The sequence below is a fragment of the Nicotiana tabacum genome, chromosome 2, assembly GCF_000715075.1.
Source record: "Nicotiana tabacum cultivar K326 chromosome 2, ASM71507v2, whole genome shotgun sequence".
Lineage (NCBI taxonomy): Eukaryota > Viridiplantae > Streptophyta > Magnoliopsida > Solanales > Solanaceae > Nicotiana > Nicotiana tabacum.
This window is the reverse complement of record NC_134081.1, coordinates 85087822-85103402: the sequence shown is the minus strand read 5'-3', so window position 1 is coordinate 85103402 and position 15581 is coordinate 85087822. Positions and strand designations below refer to the sequence as shown.

The window sequence follows — 15581 nt, the reverse complement described above, 5'->3', positions numbered from 1 at the left end:
TATTTCATATGGACCAGTGTTTGGATGGGGTCGTGCATTGCAGCGGAGTTATGTTAAGATCTGATCCTTTGTGTTAGATTCGAGTGTCTTGGTTCTACTAGGTATGATCGGTTCGTAGCATTTCGGTTGTGGTGGTACTTGTTGAACTTGCGGGATGGTTCTCTCGTTTGAGTCATTTTTTCATGATTTGAGTATATTTGAAATGCTGCTTATTGGTGCACGGATTGCACGAGTTATGGCTTTAGATTGTATTGATGTGGCATGTCAATAGAGGAGTCGTGTTGGATGAGATGAGGTCATTGGACCTAGGATGGATAATATCGGATTTGATTACAGCATATTTTGAAGGATAATATCGAAAGTCGGCTTAGAATTGGCTATAGTTCTTGTCGAATGAGAGGGAGTTCCATGATTGGTTGATCTGATGAATGGTTATGAGTTCCGCATGTTTCTTTCATCATCGGCAGTGTACGAAGGTTTTAGAATAGAGTCTTGTTTGATATGAGGTTTATTACCGGCATTGGGTTGTTTTGAGCAGCTACTGTGATTAGAAATCATTGCTACGAGTATCTGTGTTATGCGACATATCATGCGATTGTGAATTGGGTTATGGTTGCAACTTGGTACAACTTGTTCAGACTTATACAGGGTGTAGGTTGCGAGATTCAGATCTTATAATAAATTTCAGATGTTGAAAATTGGATTCTAAGGCTTGTGGGCTAGGTTGAATTAAGAAATTTCAATTATGTTGTGTTATCGGACCTGTATAGGATAGGGTGACGTGGGATCACCCCCGGGTATGTGCATGGTAAGGTTATACGGCGGTTTGATGGCTTTGAGAACAACTCTGGACACGTTAGAGGATGAACGTATGTTTAAGTGGGGGGGATGTAACGACCCGACCAGTCGTTTTGAGCATTTGCGATTCGCTTGGTAGTTTACGGGCGTGAGTAGCTCCGTATGATGTATTTTGATTTTGTGAATCATCGGTTTTGGTTTATAGATTAGTCAGGACTGATTTGGAAGAATGATTCTCAACTAGGGAGCTTTAAATTTGAAAGAGTTGACAAAGTTTGACTTTTTAGCATTTGATCTCGGATTGGAATTTTGATGGTTCTGTTAGCTCCGTTGGGTGATTTTGGACTTAGGAGCGCGTCCGGATTATGATTTGGAGGTCCGTGATTGAATTTGGCTCGAAATGGCGAAAGTTAAAATTTTGGAAAATTTGATCGGGAGTGGACTTTTTGATATCGGGGTAGGATTCTGATTCCGTAAGTTGGAGTAGGTTTGTAATGTCGAATGTGACTTGTGTGCAAAATTTGAGATCAATCGGACGTGATTTGATAGGTTTTGGCATCATTTTGTGGAAGTTTGAAGTTTCAAAGTTCATTGATTTCGAGTTGAGGTGCGATTCGTCATTTTGATGTTGTTATGTGTGTTTTGAGGCCTCGAGTAGGTCCGTATTGTGTTATGAAACTTGTTGGCATGTTCTGACGGGGTCCTGAGGGGCTCTGGTGAATTTCGAATGAGGTTCGGATCATTTCATTGCATTTTTGGATTTTCGCTAAGTTGCTGGTTCTGGTATGATCGCACTTGCGGCTGGTTTGCGCAGGTACGATGGTCGCATAAGCGACAGAGGAGTCGCACTTAGTTCCTTAAGGTTGGCTTAAAAGGCCAAGTTTGACTTCGGTCAATATTTTGACTAAATGACCTCGGAATCGGGATTTGACGGTTCCAATAGGTTCATATGACGATTTCGGACTTGGGCGTATGTTTGGATTGGGTTTTGGATGACTTGGGAGCGTTTTGGCGCCTAATAGTGAAAGTTGGTTCTTGAAGAACTTTGAAGTTCTTTAAATTTGGTTTAGAAAGGGTTTTGGTGATATCGAGGTCCAAACAAAATTGCGAGATAGGGAATCATTCCGTAATGTCATTTAAGACTTGCACGCAAAATTTGGTGTCATTCTGAGTAGTACAAGTATGATTCGACGCGTTAGGAGCGATTTAGAAACATGAAGTTTAAAGTTAGATTCAATTTGGTTTTGGGGTGTGATTCTTGGTTTTGTTGTTGTTTTACGCATTTTGAGAGTTCGAGCAAGTCCGTATTATGTTTATAGACTTGTTAGAGTAGTTGGACGGGGTCCCGAGGGGCTCGGGTGCATTTCGGACCTCCCGGAGTTGAGTTGAAACACACCAGATTTCTGCTTCTGGTTTGCTTCTTCGCGAACGCGGTCAGACCCTCACGTTCGCGATGAAGGATTTGGGGTCTGTGAGCTGGGAAGCTTTTTCCCTTTGCATTCGCGTTCGCAGGACCGCGTTCGCGGAGGTCTGGGCCTTCTAGTCTTCGCGTTCGTGTGACCTGGCCCGCGTTCGCGTAGAAGAGGCTGAGCTGGGTGGCCGCTGTTCGTTCTTCGCGTTCGCGAAGATGCCCTCGCGTTCGCATTGGGTAGGCCAAGCGAACCTCCGCGTTCTCCTTGCTCCTGTCGCATTTGCGATGGGTAATTTTCTCTGGGCCTGGGCCGTTTGCCTTTGCGATCGCGAGGCCTCTTCCGCGATCGCAAAGAAGGGGAGCAGCTGGGCAGTGAGTTTAAAATTGGGACTTAGGCATTTTTGGGGTCATTTATTACACTCTTGGGCGACTTGGGAGCTCTTAAGGAGGGGATTTCGACCTAGCTTTGTGAGGTAAGTAATTTCTACCTAATATGAGTTTAATACATAGTTTATGGGTAGATTATAACATGTAAATTAGTAAAAATTATGGGTTTAGAGGAAAACCTAGGTTTTTGATAAAAATGGAGTTTTACCACGAAAATGGTTATGGAACTTAATGAAAATCATATATTTATGTTCCTAAGGTTATGGGTAACAACTTTCTTTGAAAATTTTCAGAATCCGGGCCCGTAGGTGAATTTTAGGAATGTTGCATTTAGGGTTGGAAAATTACTTAAATAGTAGGAATATGAACTTTTAAGCCTATATTGATTAGTTTCTACACTATTTGGATAATTTTGGATGGTTCGGCACCAAATTGAGGGTTGGGCATAAGCTTGGACCGGAAAGTAGGCCTTAAAGTGATGTAAGTCTCTTTTCTAACCTTGTAAGCGAGAAATTTTCCCATAGGTGAACTTAATTAATATATGATTATTTGTGGGGCCTACGTACGCACGAAGTGACGAGAGTCCGTACGTAGATATTATTCTTGTTGTGTTCGGGTAGTTCTAAGCTTACACCATGCCTTGTGGGTAACGTTATCTGAACATAATTGTTTATTTGCATTGAATGGAACAAAGTTGAGGATTTCAAGATTTCGAAGGTTTCAAGTAAATTAATATTTCGAAAAGAATTGAGAAATATTTCGTTATATTTATATTTAACCGCGTCGCAAGTATATTCCGCGAGCTGGGTGACTATTTCCATTACTCTTATGGTAGCGGGCCGTTCACCTCGGCAGGTTAATAGATGCATCTATGGTTCGCACCGTTCGACCCTCGGCAGTGCATAGTTTACATTTTATGTTGGATCGGGCCGAACGTCCTCGGTGGAATTTGTATGTGATAATAGAAGTGGAAGCCATTTTTATAATTGGTATAAATTTACTGTTTTAGAGATCATTTGTTCAAATGAAGGAAGTATTTTGGTTTCTTAGATATGATGGAAGAACTGTACAGTTATTTTTTTATTCTGAGTTATTGCTAGTTTTGCGTATCATGTTTATTTAGAATCACATATTATTATATTGTTGGCCCTAGTGAGTATCGAAGTCGACCCCTCGTCACTACTTCTTCGAGGTTAGACTAGATACTTACTGGGTACTTATTTTTTTATGTACTCACACTACACTTCTGTACTTGACTGTACATGATTTGAGGTAGGTGCATCTGGCCACTAGTCTGGCACGTAGACTGATTTCCCAGCTCGAGACTTCTCGGTGAGCTGCCCTCTTAAGCAGTTCTGCAGCAGCTGGAGTCTCTCTTATGTTCTTTTATTTTCTGTCTATTTTCTTTCAGATAGTAGGCTAGCATTGTTTTGTATATTCTACTAGATTGCCCACATACTTATGACACCAGGTCTTGGCCCACACACTAGTGGACTTATGGTTTTGGTTTGCTCATATGATTACAATTGGTACTAATTGCTTCTATTTATTTATGTTAAAATTGCAAACTCCTAAATCTATTTTTTTTTTAAAATAAGGAAAAGCTATCGTTTACAAATTTATCTAAGCGGGAAGTCACTAGTTGATGAGTGTTGTATTGCCTAACAAAGGTGTCGGACGCCATCATGGCCTATAATGGAATTGGGTCGTGACAACATGGTATCAGAGCACTAGGTTCAAGTTGGTCTCACAAGTTATGGGCAGGCCTAGTAGAGTCTTGCGGATCGGTGTGGAGATGTCCGTACCTATCTTCGAGAGGCTATAGAGTGTTAGGAAACTACTCTTTATTCATATCCTATCGTGCAGTTGATGGTATACTAAGTTTCCTTCTTCTATTTTCTCACAGATGGTGAAGCCGTGTACAATGGACGTTCCAGACCCGGGAGGAGCTGCTCCCCCCGTTGTTAGAGGCCGAGGCAGAGGCCGGGGGAGGGCACCGGCCCGAGGAAGGGGACGAGGGAGTCCCAGAGCTGCCCCAGTAGCACCACCAGCGGATCCAGTGGAGGATCCCATCATGGAGGATCAGGGCGAGGTGTTTGTTCCAGAGCCAGTTCCGGTAGATTTCATGACAGCACCGGTCTTTCAGGAGCTCATGGGCCGTATGCTGCGGTTCATGGACACTATGACTCGGGCTAGTTTATTTCCAGTAGACCCAGCCACATATCAGGTAAGAGGGAGAGCACAGACCCCTACTGCTCAGGCTCCTGGGCACGTAACTGCAATATATCAAACTCCGGGTACACTACCCATGGGCGGGGCCCAGCCAGTTGCCGCAACAGCACCTGAGCCTAGACCAGCTGCGGGCAGTGATCCGGAGAAGCTACTGGACAGATGGACTAGGCTACACCCTCCTATCTTCGGGGGTGAGCGGGATGAGGACCCCGAGGACTTCATTAATCGGTGCAGGGACAGACTGCACAACATGAGGATAGTGGAGTCCCATGTAGTAGATTTCACTGCTTTCCAGCTGGAGGGCAGGGCCCGTAGATGGTGGCAGTCTTACCTTCTTGGCAGACCAACGGGTTCTCCTCCCATGACTTGGGATCAGTTTACACGGCTTCTATTGGACAGGTATATTCCACCCTCTCAGAGGGAAGAGTTGCGGTGTCAGTTTTAGCAGCTCGAGCTGGGTCAGATGTCTGTGATCGATTATGAGGCGGGATTTTTTGAGTTATCTCGCCATGCACTTGTGATACTTCCTACGGACGTAGAGAGAGTGCGGAGATTTGTTGTGGGTTTACACCCCAGTATTCGGGCTAGCATGGACATTGGAGGTTGAGATGGGTACTCATTATCAGCTAGTGGTAGAGATTGCTCGGAGGATTGAGGGCTACCACCAAAGGAGTAGAGAGCAGATGTACCAGGACAAGAGGACCTGATTCTCGGGAGAGTTTAGAGGTGCCCCAGCTAGGGGCAGAGGTCAGTTTGGGAGGGGTAAGCCTAGCAGGCCCACATATCCAGCACTACAACCACTTTCTCGGGGTGCTCCAACACAACCCTATTTCAGTGCTATGCCAGAGAGTTCTTATCGCCCACCAGTTCATCAGGGTTCCTCCAGTGCCTACTTCAGTGCCATGCCATAAAGTTCATACCACCCACCAGCCATCTATGGTTCTTCTAGTGGGTATTCAGACCATCAGGGTCAGACTTCGGGACAACAGTCTATGGCACCGCGAGCTTATTGCGAGTGTGGGGATCCGGGTCACATGAAGAAATTTTGTCCCAGACTTCGGGGCAAGGCAGTACAGCAGGGTCATCAGCCTATGATTACAGCACCAGCCGTCCGACCGCCCAGAGGTGGAGGACAGGCAGGTAGGGGCCATCCTAAAGGTGGAGGCCAGGCAGGGGGAGGTCAGCCAGCTATTGTTCAGCCTGGCGGAAGCCAGCCGACCGGCGCTCCAGCTAGATTATATGCTTTTTCGGCCAGACCAGATGCAGTGGCCTCAGATGCCGTGATCACAGGTATTATTTCTGTATGCGGTAGGGATGCTTCGGTATTATTTGATCCAGGGTCTACCTATTCATATGTGTCATCTCTATTTGCTCATTTCCTAGTTATTCCTCACGAGTCCTTGGGTACTCCTGTTTATGTGTCCACTCATGTGGGCGATTCTATGGTTGTGGATCAAATCTACCATTCTTGTGTGGTTACATTCTGTGGTTATGATACTAGAGCAGACCTTCTGTTACTTGATATAATCGACTTTGAGGTCATCCTGGGCATGGACTGGTTATCCCCATATCACGCAATCCTTGATTGTTATGCCAAGACTGTTACTTTAACGATGCCAGAGTTGTCGAGATTGGAGTGGAAAGGTTCCTCCGTTAGTGTATCTTATCTCTTTTCTGAAGGCTCGACATCTGGTCGAGAAGGGTTGTTTGGAATATCTAGCATATGTTCGGGATACCACCGTAGAGTCTCCGACGATTGATTCAGTGCCAGTAGTTAGGGAATTTTCCGATGTGTTTCCTTCTGACCTTCCAGGCATGCCGCCAGATCGTGATATTGATTTATATATTGATTTGGCTCTAGGTACCCAGCCTATATCTATCCCACCATACCGTATGGCTCCGAAAGAGCTGAAGGAGCAGCTTGAGGAGTTATTAGCAAAGGGGTTTGTCAGACCGAGTGTATCACATTGGGAAGCACCAATGTTATTTTTGAAGAAGAAAGATAGAACTATGTGGATGTGCATTGATTACCGCCAGTTGAACAAGGTTGCTATCAAGAACAGGTACCCGTTGCCGCGTATTGATGATTTGTTTGACCAGTTACAGGGTGCCAGGGTGTTTTCTAAGATCGACTTGATATCGGGGTACCATCAGTTGAGGATCCGGGACTCAGATGTTCCGAAGACTGCCTTCCGTACTAGATATGGCCATTATGAGTTTCTAGTGATGTCCTTCGGCTTGACTAATGCCCCAACGGCATTTATGGATTTGATGAACCGGGTGTTCAGGACTTATATTATTTCCTTTGTTATTGTCTTGATTGATGACATCTTGATTTACTCACATAGCCTGGGAGAGCACGAGCAACATTTGAGAGTGGTACTTCAGACCTTGCGAGAAAAGAAACTATATGCTAAGTTCTCCAAGTGTGAGTTTTGGCTAGAGTCTGTGGCATTCTTGGGGCATATTGTATCAGGAGAAGATATTAAGGTAGATCCCAAGAAGATTGAGGCAGTTCAGAGTTGGCCTCGTCCCACTTCGGTGACTGAGATCAGGAGTTTCCTGGGGTTAGCAGGTTATTATCCCCGGGTCGTGCATGTCTTTTCATCCATTGCGGCACCTTTGACTAGTAGAGATATGAACTTTTAAGCCTATATTGATTAGTTTCTACGCTATTTGGATAGTTTTGGATTGTTCGGCACCAAATTGAGGTTTGGGCATAAGCTTGGACCGGAAAGTAGGCCTTAAAGCGAGGTAAGTCTCTTTTCTAACCTTGTAAGAGAGAAATTTTCCCATAGGTGAACTTAATTAATAAATGATTATTTGTGGGGGATACGTACGCACGAAGTGATGAGAGTCCGTACGTAGCTATTATTCTTGTTATGTTCGGGTAGTTCTAGGCTTACACCATGCTTTGTGGGTACCGTTATCTGAACATAATTGTGTATTTGCATTGAATGAAACTAAGTTGAGGATTTCAAGATCTCAAAGTTTTCAAGTAAATTAATATTTTGAAAAGAATTGAGAAAAATTTCGTTATATTTATATTTAACCGCATCGCAAGTATATTCCGTGAGTGGGGTGACTATTTTCACTACTCTCATGGGAGCGGCTCGTTCGACCCTTGGCAGTGCACAGTTTACATTTTATGTTTGATCGGGCCGAACGTCCTCGATGGAATTTATGTGTGATAATAGAAGTGGAAGCCCTTTTATAATTGGTATAAATTTACTGTTTTAAAGATCATTTCTTCAAATGAAGGAAGTATTTTGGTTTCTTAGATATGATGGAAGAACTGTACAGTTATTTTCTTATTCTGAGTTATTGCTAGTTCTATGTATCATGCTTATTTAGAATCACATATTATTATATTTTTGGCCCTAGTGAGTGTCGAAGTCGACCCCTCATCACTACTTCTTCGAGGTTAGACTAGATACTTACTGGGTATATATTATTTTATGTACTCACGCTACACTTCTGTACTTGACTATACAGGATTTGAGGTAGGTGCATCTGGCCACCAGTCCGGCACGTAGACTGATTTCCCAGCTCGAGACTTCTCGGTGAGCTGCCCTCTTGAGCACTTCTGCAACAGCTGGAGTCTCTCTTATGTTCTTTTATTTTCTGTCTATTTTCTTTCAGACAGTAGGCTAGCATTGTTTTGTATATTCTACTAGATTGCCCACATACTTGTGACACCAGGTCTTAGCACACATACTAGTGGACTTATGATTTTGGTTTTCTCATATGATTACGATTAGTACTAATTGCTTCTATTTATTTATGTTAAAATTTCAAACTCCGAAATCTTTTTTTTTTAAAATAAGGAAAAGCTACAGTTTACAAATTTATCTAAGCTGGAAGTCCCTAGTTGATCAGTGTTGGCTTGCCTAACAACGGTGTTGGGCACCATTACGACCTATTATGGAATTGGGTCGTGACACCTTCGATCACAACCAATAAGTTTGAGATCAAGTACGGGCTACTTCAGACCATTCAGAACAGTTGTGTCTTCCGTGGCAAACCCAATGAAGATCCAAATACTCATTTGATGGATTTTGATGAGATTATGTATACCTTCCAGCACAACGGAGTTTCAAAAGATACTATCTACTTAAGGACATTTCTTTTTTTACTAAGGGGAGATGCTAAGCACTGGTTGTGGAGTTTGCTGACTAGGTCAATTCAAACTTGGGAAGATATGGCAAAGAAGTTCCTTGAAAAATATTGTTCAACTGCAAAAACAGGGAAAATTGAAAGAGAAATCCACAACTTCGTGCAGAAAGATATAGAAACAGTCTTTGAAGCATGGGAAAGATTTAAGGATATTTGTGAGAAGATGTCAGCATCATGGAGTAGACTTGTGGATGCAACTCCAAGATTTCTGGGATGGTCTGACACTCTATGGCAGGAGAACGCTAAACAATGCAGTTGCCTCTTATGAAGAAAATTCTTGAGGAGATTGTTGCAATTCTGAATGAATTATCTGAAGATGCAATTCAATGGCTTGCAAATGATAACATAGAATAAAATCAGCTAGGGTGCACCAGGTAGGCTCCAAAACATCAGTAGCTATTTTTTTGGCAACCACACTACAAATCTGATCCATTTTATTTGAATTGACTATCTATTTGTACCTGCTACCTCTCTTGAGCACATGAAATTATTATGAGCTTGTTAAAATCTAAGTACAGGTATGGTTGAGTTTTTGAGTGGAAATATTGAAAAGAAAAAAAGGTGCGCTGTTTGAAAAATTGTGAGAGGCACTTGTAGGGAATTAAAAACAAAAAAGTGAATTTTCTTGAGAAAATAAAAAATATGAACTTTGAAATGAAAAAAAAAAAGAAAGAGAGTTTGGGTATGTATTAGAAAAAAATTGATTCCTTGTTAGTAGTAGTTCTTATCTTGGTTGTGCAAAAAAATAAATTAGAGCTTGATGCTATTATGTGTGAAGGTTGAGATTTAGTTCAATATAAGTGTGGGATTTAGAATGTGAATTTGTATGTATTAAAGTGCTTAGGGAGGTGTAGTCACTATTATCTATATGTATCCTACCCGTCCTACAACTTACATTACAACCAAAATAAAGTCCTACTCGATCTTTGACTGAATGAGCTCAATTAGTTAGTAGAGTATTACACTACGTGCAAGAATATAGTGCGTCTTCTGTGGCACATGAATTTTAATTTTGAGAGTGAGTGAATTCTTTCTATCTTTGAGTTTCTAATTGTTCTTGAACTTTATTGTGTGTGGAACTACTCTTTATTGATTGTGTGAGGGCACATGACTTGTGAAGGAAAGGTAATGTCTTTGGCGTATGTGTTAGAGTAAGTGAGCAGAGTTTTGAAGAAAATACGTGGCACTTGTGAGTCGAGTCTTGAGGCTAAGATGTTATGGTATGGTGCTTAGTCTGCCTTAAATATTCTTGTCATGATGTGTTAGGGAAGTTGTTTGATGAAGAGGCCGACCCTATGTGAAGTGTAGTTTGATTGCCCGAGAACGAGCAATGGTTTAAGTGTGGTGTGTTGATGATAGGCTAGAATCCCATATTTTAGTCATAGTTTGCGCTCTAATTACTACATTTTACTTGTGTTTGAGCTTAAATGTTAGCGTATTGCACTTATTATATATTTTATGCCTTGCGGGAAGTGATTGCGAGTTAAAAAGATAATCGGGAGCTAAATCAAACAAGTTGGAGCTTTGAAATCTGAGTAAAAGCCCAAGGAATTAAACCGGAATCGCGTTCGGGGATCAGGAGCCAAGTCTGGATGTCAAAAATTGAAGAAACGAATGACTCTAGGAAACTAACATTGTCACACTGCATGGGGCGGTGCGCCAGAGTAAATTGTTGCTGCCCTGTCAGAATCTACTCTCTGAACTTTCCCACTAGCACCCCGCATGGTGCGGCTCATGGTGTGGCGCGCCTGTACAAATTTCTCAGAGTATTTTCCTACTTCGTCTTGGAAAGGATAGTTTCGTCCGGGCCCGTTCCTAAATGGTATAAATACACCAAAAAGATGTTTTTGAAGGACTTTTGACCTTGTAAGCTTTTGGAGAGCATTGGAGGCTACAAGACACGAGATTTCATCATATTTCCATCAATTCAATACTGGAGTTTGGATTGTAACATTAGATTAATATTTTCTTACTCTTTAATTATATTTGTGATGACTTCGTTCATGATTATGGAGTAGTTTCCCTTAGGGTTTGGAGGATATGGTATTTTGATAAATATTTGTGGATTTTAACTTTAGTTCTTTGCTTGAATACGTTTATGGAGCTTTGAATTATTGTAACTTTATTCACCGATTTATTTAATCGAAAGAGGAATATTTTGGTGATTATATTTGCATTATTTTGTTTGGTTTAATTTAGTGATTCTCTTAAATAATCGAAAGAGCTTGTTGAATTGTTGATTAAATCAAGTTAGGAGAATATTCGAGTGACGTTTTCCTAAAAACTAATCCATTAACGCATGCTTGCATATTTTCACAGTGCATATCTTAGTTCACCTCGTAGAGTTAAGATTTAATCGAGAGAGGAGTCTTGACTACACATTTGAACTAATCATCGAGTGAATTCATAAGAATCATTAGAACAATAGAGTGAATTAAACTAGAGTTGAATCCCGAATAGCTATTTTACACATATGTCTGTCAAAACCCTTATTACTCACATTGATAAAAAAATCAACTCTCCTAATCTTTAGTTCTTTGCAGTCAGTTGTCAATTGTTTTACTTTAGTAGTTAATCGTAGTCTGTAATCAATCCAAACCAAGTTCTGATCATCCAAAATAGCAGTTAACCCAAAAATTATTAAAACATTGTTTAAATTCAATCCATGTGAAAACGATAATTAAACTATATTATCTTTGGCTAGCGAGCATCAATTTCGTGTTGTATTTTGCGCTCGTCACTCAACCCTCGATATTGTGAAAGTCATGCCAGACTGTTGCCAAAGAGGTGGACAAGTTAGGATAATGTCTTAATAGGTGCAAAAAAAATGCAGTAGGGGAAACAAAGGGGATGCATTAACAAAGTCATGTTAGATTCATCTTATTGGGGCTTGCCATTGTTATCCGACTACGAGCTCTGCACCCCTTACTATGTTAAGTTCCCTATCTAATTCTACATAAAAGTTGTTTTGTTTCTTTACTATTTTTGAACTTTCCATTATCATTCCCTAGTCCCCACATCATCACTACACTACTGCCTTCATTAAGTCCTCTCTTTATGTTCAAAGTATACTTTAGGACAAAAAAATTGAAGAATCTCTATCTACGGCTAACTCCACCACAACACGTAAATTAATAATCCATCCGCATTTCCGATTCAATTTAACTAAAAATTTATTTTTGTTTATTTATCTCGCTCTATTCAAACCAAGTTTATGTGAATACTAAACTTGTTTGTTTTTCAGGTAAATTTAATGCTTCTTTGTGATAAAATTTCTCTATATCTCACACTTATGAATCACACTGATGTGCAAATATTTACCGGGGCAAGAAAGAATCCAAAGGTGCAGTAATGTAAATGTTACAACAACTACTGGACATAGGTGTGATTCTTTCTTTGGATTCTTTACATTACTACACCTTTGGATGCTTACATTACTACACCTTTGAACAAAAGCAGAATAGCATCAGATTCTAATTTCAATCAAGCCTTAATAATTGGCTATCAGCTTAAAAAGATCTATACAAAAGGAGGCAGGAAAAGCATGTAGATATTTTTATTGCACTAATTATTGTCATTCTTCCACCTTTATCTACTGAATGTGTTACTTGTGCTTTTTAAACGAACTCCTCCATTGGCCCAACCCTGATATTTCATATCAATTATTATTATTTTCCTCGTACATAGTTCGTCCAGGCCCAGTGAACACTTACTAATGGTCCCACTAGATCCATTTCTCTGTGTAAAAGTTAGTTCTTTTCTCTTAGTTTTTTCTTAAAAAACAAATGATTATATTGGGGCAGGGGAGGAGAAAGGGGAACGCTACTGTTTAACCCAAAAGTAGATTTTTCGTTGAAAGTCAATATCAAGAAGGAATCGGGTTATTGATAACTGAGATTTATTTCACTTTACCAATAATTTGAAAAATAAAGCAAGAAATAGAAATAATTGACAAAGAAAGAAAAGTACGAAATATATTGATAATCACTCCCAAAATTGCGGTTAGAACCTTGAGAATAAAGTAAAGAATGATTGCATAAATTTCAATAATAATCAGATGATCTTACAAATAAAGTTTCAGTCCTTATATAGGAGCATACAATTATAACAGTTTTCTTACTTAATTTAGGCTCACTAATGACATTAATTGCATTGATTACCCGATATCATATACAATTGTAACGGAAGTATTTATGGCTGAGGATTTCCTGTAACCGTAATTAAATACTGATTTTCCTTCCTTATTTATGACAGGTTCATGCATCTTCCCTTCTTAACAGTCTTTATTCATTCCGCTCACGTTTCTCCTTTTACAGTTGTCAGGTCCGGTTCTTTTCTCAGTGTAACCCCGGGGGTGTTCCTCCCATGCCTTTTTGCATTCTTTAACTCATCTAATTAAGGACGCCACTTGTCTCTATATTGATGGTCCACGTACCATGCCTTGTCATCTCGATGATAGTCCACGTGTCATGCCTTTTTTCTACTAATACAGATAGTCTCCCCACTTTCTGAATATTCTTAACCGAACATTCGGGAAGTGGTAAGTATTTATGGAGAGAATTCTTTGCTGCCATTTCTCGAGTATCATTATGCTCTTTTCAGAATTGATGTGACGTATGTCACATCCATTTAATGCCCATGCCACGTGGCTTAACTTGATTGGTTCTGTTGTTTCTCAGTGCATTTTTTATGGTTTTTCTGCGGCTGCATCAGTCACGAAGTGACGGTTCTATTATGACGCTTCATAATGATCAACCTTGATGGCGGTTGCTTCTTTTTCTAAATACTTCACTCACTTGATTTTTTGAAATCCTTTTCCTTCTTCGCTTTATTCATCTCCTTAACCTTCTTACGTATTCTTCTATCTTTCCTCTGCATTTTCTCTTCTTCAATACCAGTCCCTCGTGAAGTTGTGATCGTCGACGAGCTTTCTCCTTCTACTGCCCTTACTAGGAGTAGGAGAGGTGGCAGACTCCGCAGTCTTAGTTCGTTATCTATTCGGAGTTCTACTTCTCAAAGTAGTTCCGTCAAACCATCTTCTTCTAAATCTAGAGCACCTTTAACCCCTAGATCTTCTTCTAAGAGTTAGGATCAGAATGAACCCATGCGTGAGCCTACAGTTTCCGAGATTGTTCCTCAAGAGTTTTCCTTTCTATCAGATCGTGAAACAATGAAAAACCAAATTTCTTCTATAGCTTCCCTTAACCCTGTTGAACACTACCCAAGTCTGATCACTCCTGGTCTTCTTTCTTTAGTTCAACGTGAATGTCATTTGAAACTAGATTTTCCCGTTTTAAATCCTGGTGCAAACCAAAGAATCACTTCTTACCAGGCTGACTTCTCTTTTGTTTATACCTACCTTTTCACTTTAGGGTTTAAACCTCCTATTGACCAAGTGATCATTGAGTTCTGTCGCTATTTTAATATTTGCCTTGGCCAAATCGGTCCCATTATGTGGAGGGCAGTGGCATGCCTTCGTTATTTGTCGGATTTGGTTTCTGATCCTTTTGCCTTCCGTCACTTACTTCATTTTTACTCTCCTAAGTTGTTTCGTGAAGGTGTTTTTTCTCTTGTAGCTAGAAGTAAAAGGGTTTTATTAGACCCGAGGATGACCGTGACCATGGCTGGTACGCCCGATTTGTTGTTGCCCCTACCAGTAGATTAGTGGGTGAAGAAAACATGCCTTTTCCAAAACAATGAAACTTTTCACGTAAGTTTTTTATTTTCTTTCTTTGATGACTTGAATTTTTTTACATAACCGTATGTTTATTTCTTCAACAACCATGGAAGTTTTTGATGAAATTCCCGAGTTTCTGTAACGACACGGTCGATTATTTTGAGAATTTAAGTCCCGTTCGGCGGTATAAGGTCTTGAGAAGCTTCGTATTATATGTATTGACTTGCGTGCGTGGTTGAATTCAGTTACCGGATGATTTAGAGTCAAATTAGAAGAAGGATTCAAGTTTTGGAAGCTTAAGCGGTAAGAGTTGACCCGAATTTGACTTTAGTGTAAACGGCTCCGGAATGGGTTTTAGATGATTTTAAAAGCTTCGTATGGTGATTTTGGACTTGGGAATGCGTCCGGATTTGGATTTGAAAGTCCGTAGGATGATTTGAAGCATTTCGGCAAAAAATTGGAAAAGTTAAAGTTTGGAAGATGGAGAAGTTTGACCAATAGTTGACTTTGGTGATATAGGGGTCGGAAGGCGATTTCGAGAGTTGGAACAACTCCGTTATGTCATTTGGGATTTGCCTGAAAATTTTGACGTTATTCCGGGTTGATTTGATAGGTTTCGACACGAGTTTTAGAAGTTGGAAGATTTGAAAGTTCATAAGTTCGATTCTTGGTGCGATTCGTAGTTTCGACGTTGTTTGATGAGATTTGAACCTCGAGCGAGTCCGCTTTAGGTTATGGAATTTGTTGGTATGTTTAGACGGGGTCCCGGGGGCCTCGGGTGTGTTTCGGATGGGCTACAGACCATTTTCTTCTATTTTTGAACTGCTGAATCTGTCATCTGATTTTCTATTTCGCGTTCGCGTCTGTTCCTCCGCGTTCGCAAAGAGTAATTTTGGAGGA

General features: G+C 40.7%; 1 non-coding gene across 1 annotated transcript; it reads right to left on the bottom strand.

Annotated features, from left to right (window-relative positions):
- Positions 1–9077: 9077 nt before the first annotated feature.
- Positions 9078–9185, bottom strand: LOC142173978 (small nucleolar RNA R71). Its single transcript, XR_012703348.1, has one exon. It is a non-coding gene; the product is annotated as a small nucleolar RNA R71 (small nucleolar RNA).
- Between the last annotated feature and the right edge of the window lie 6396 nt (positions 9186–15581).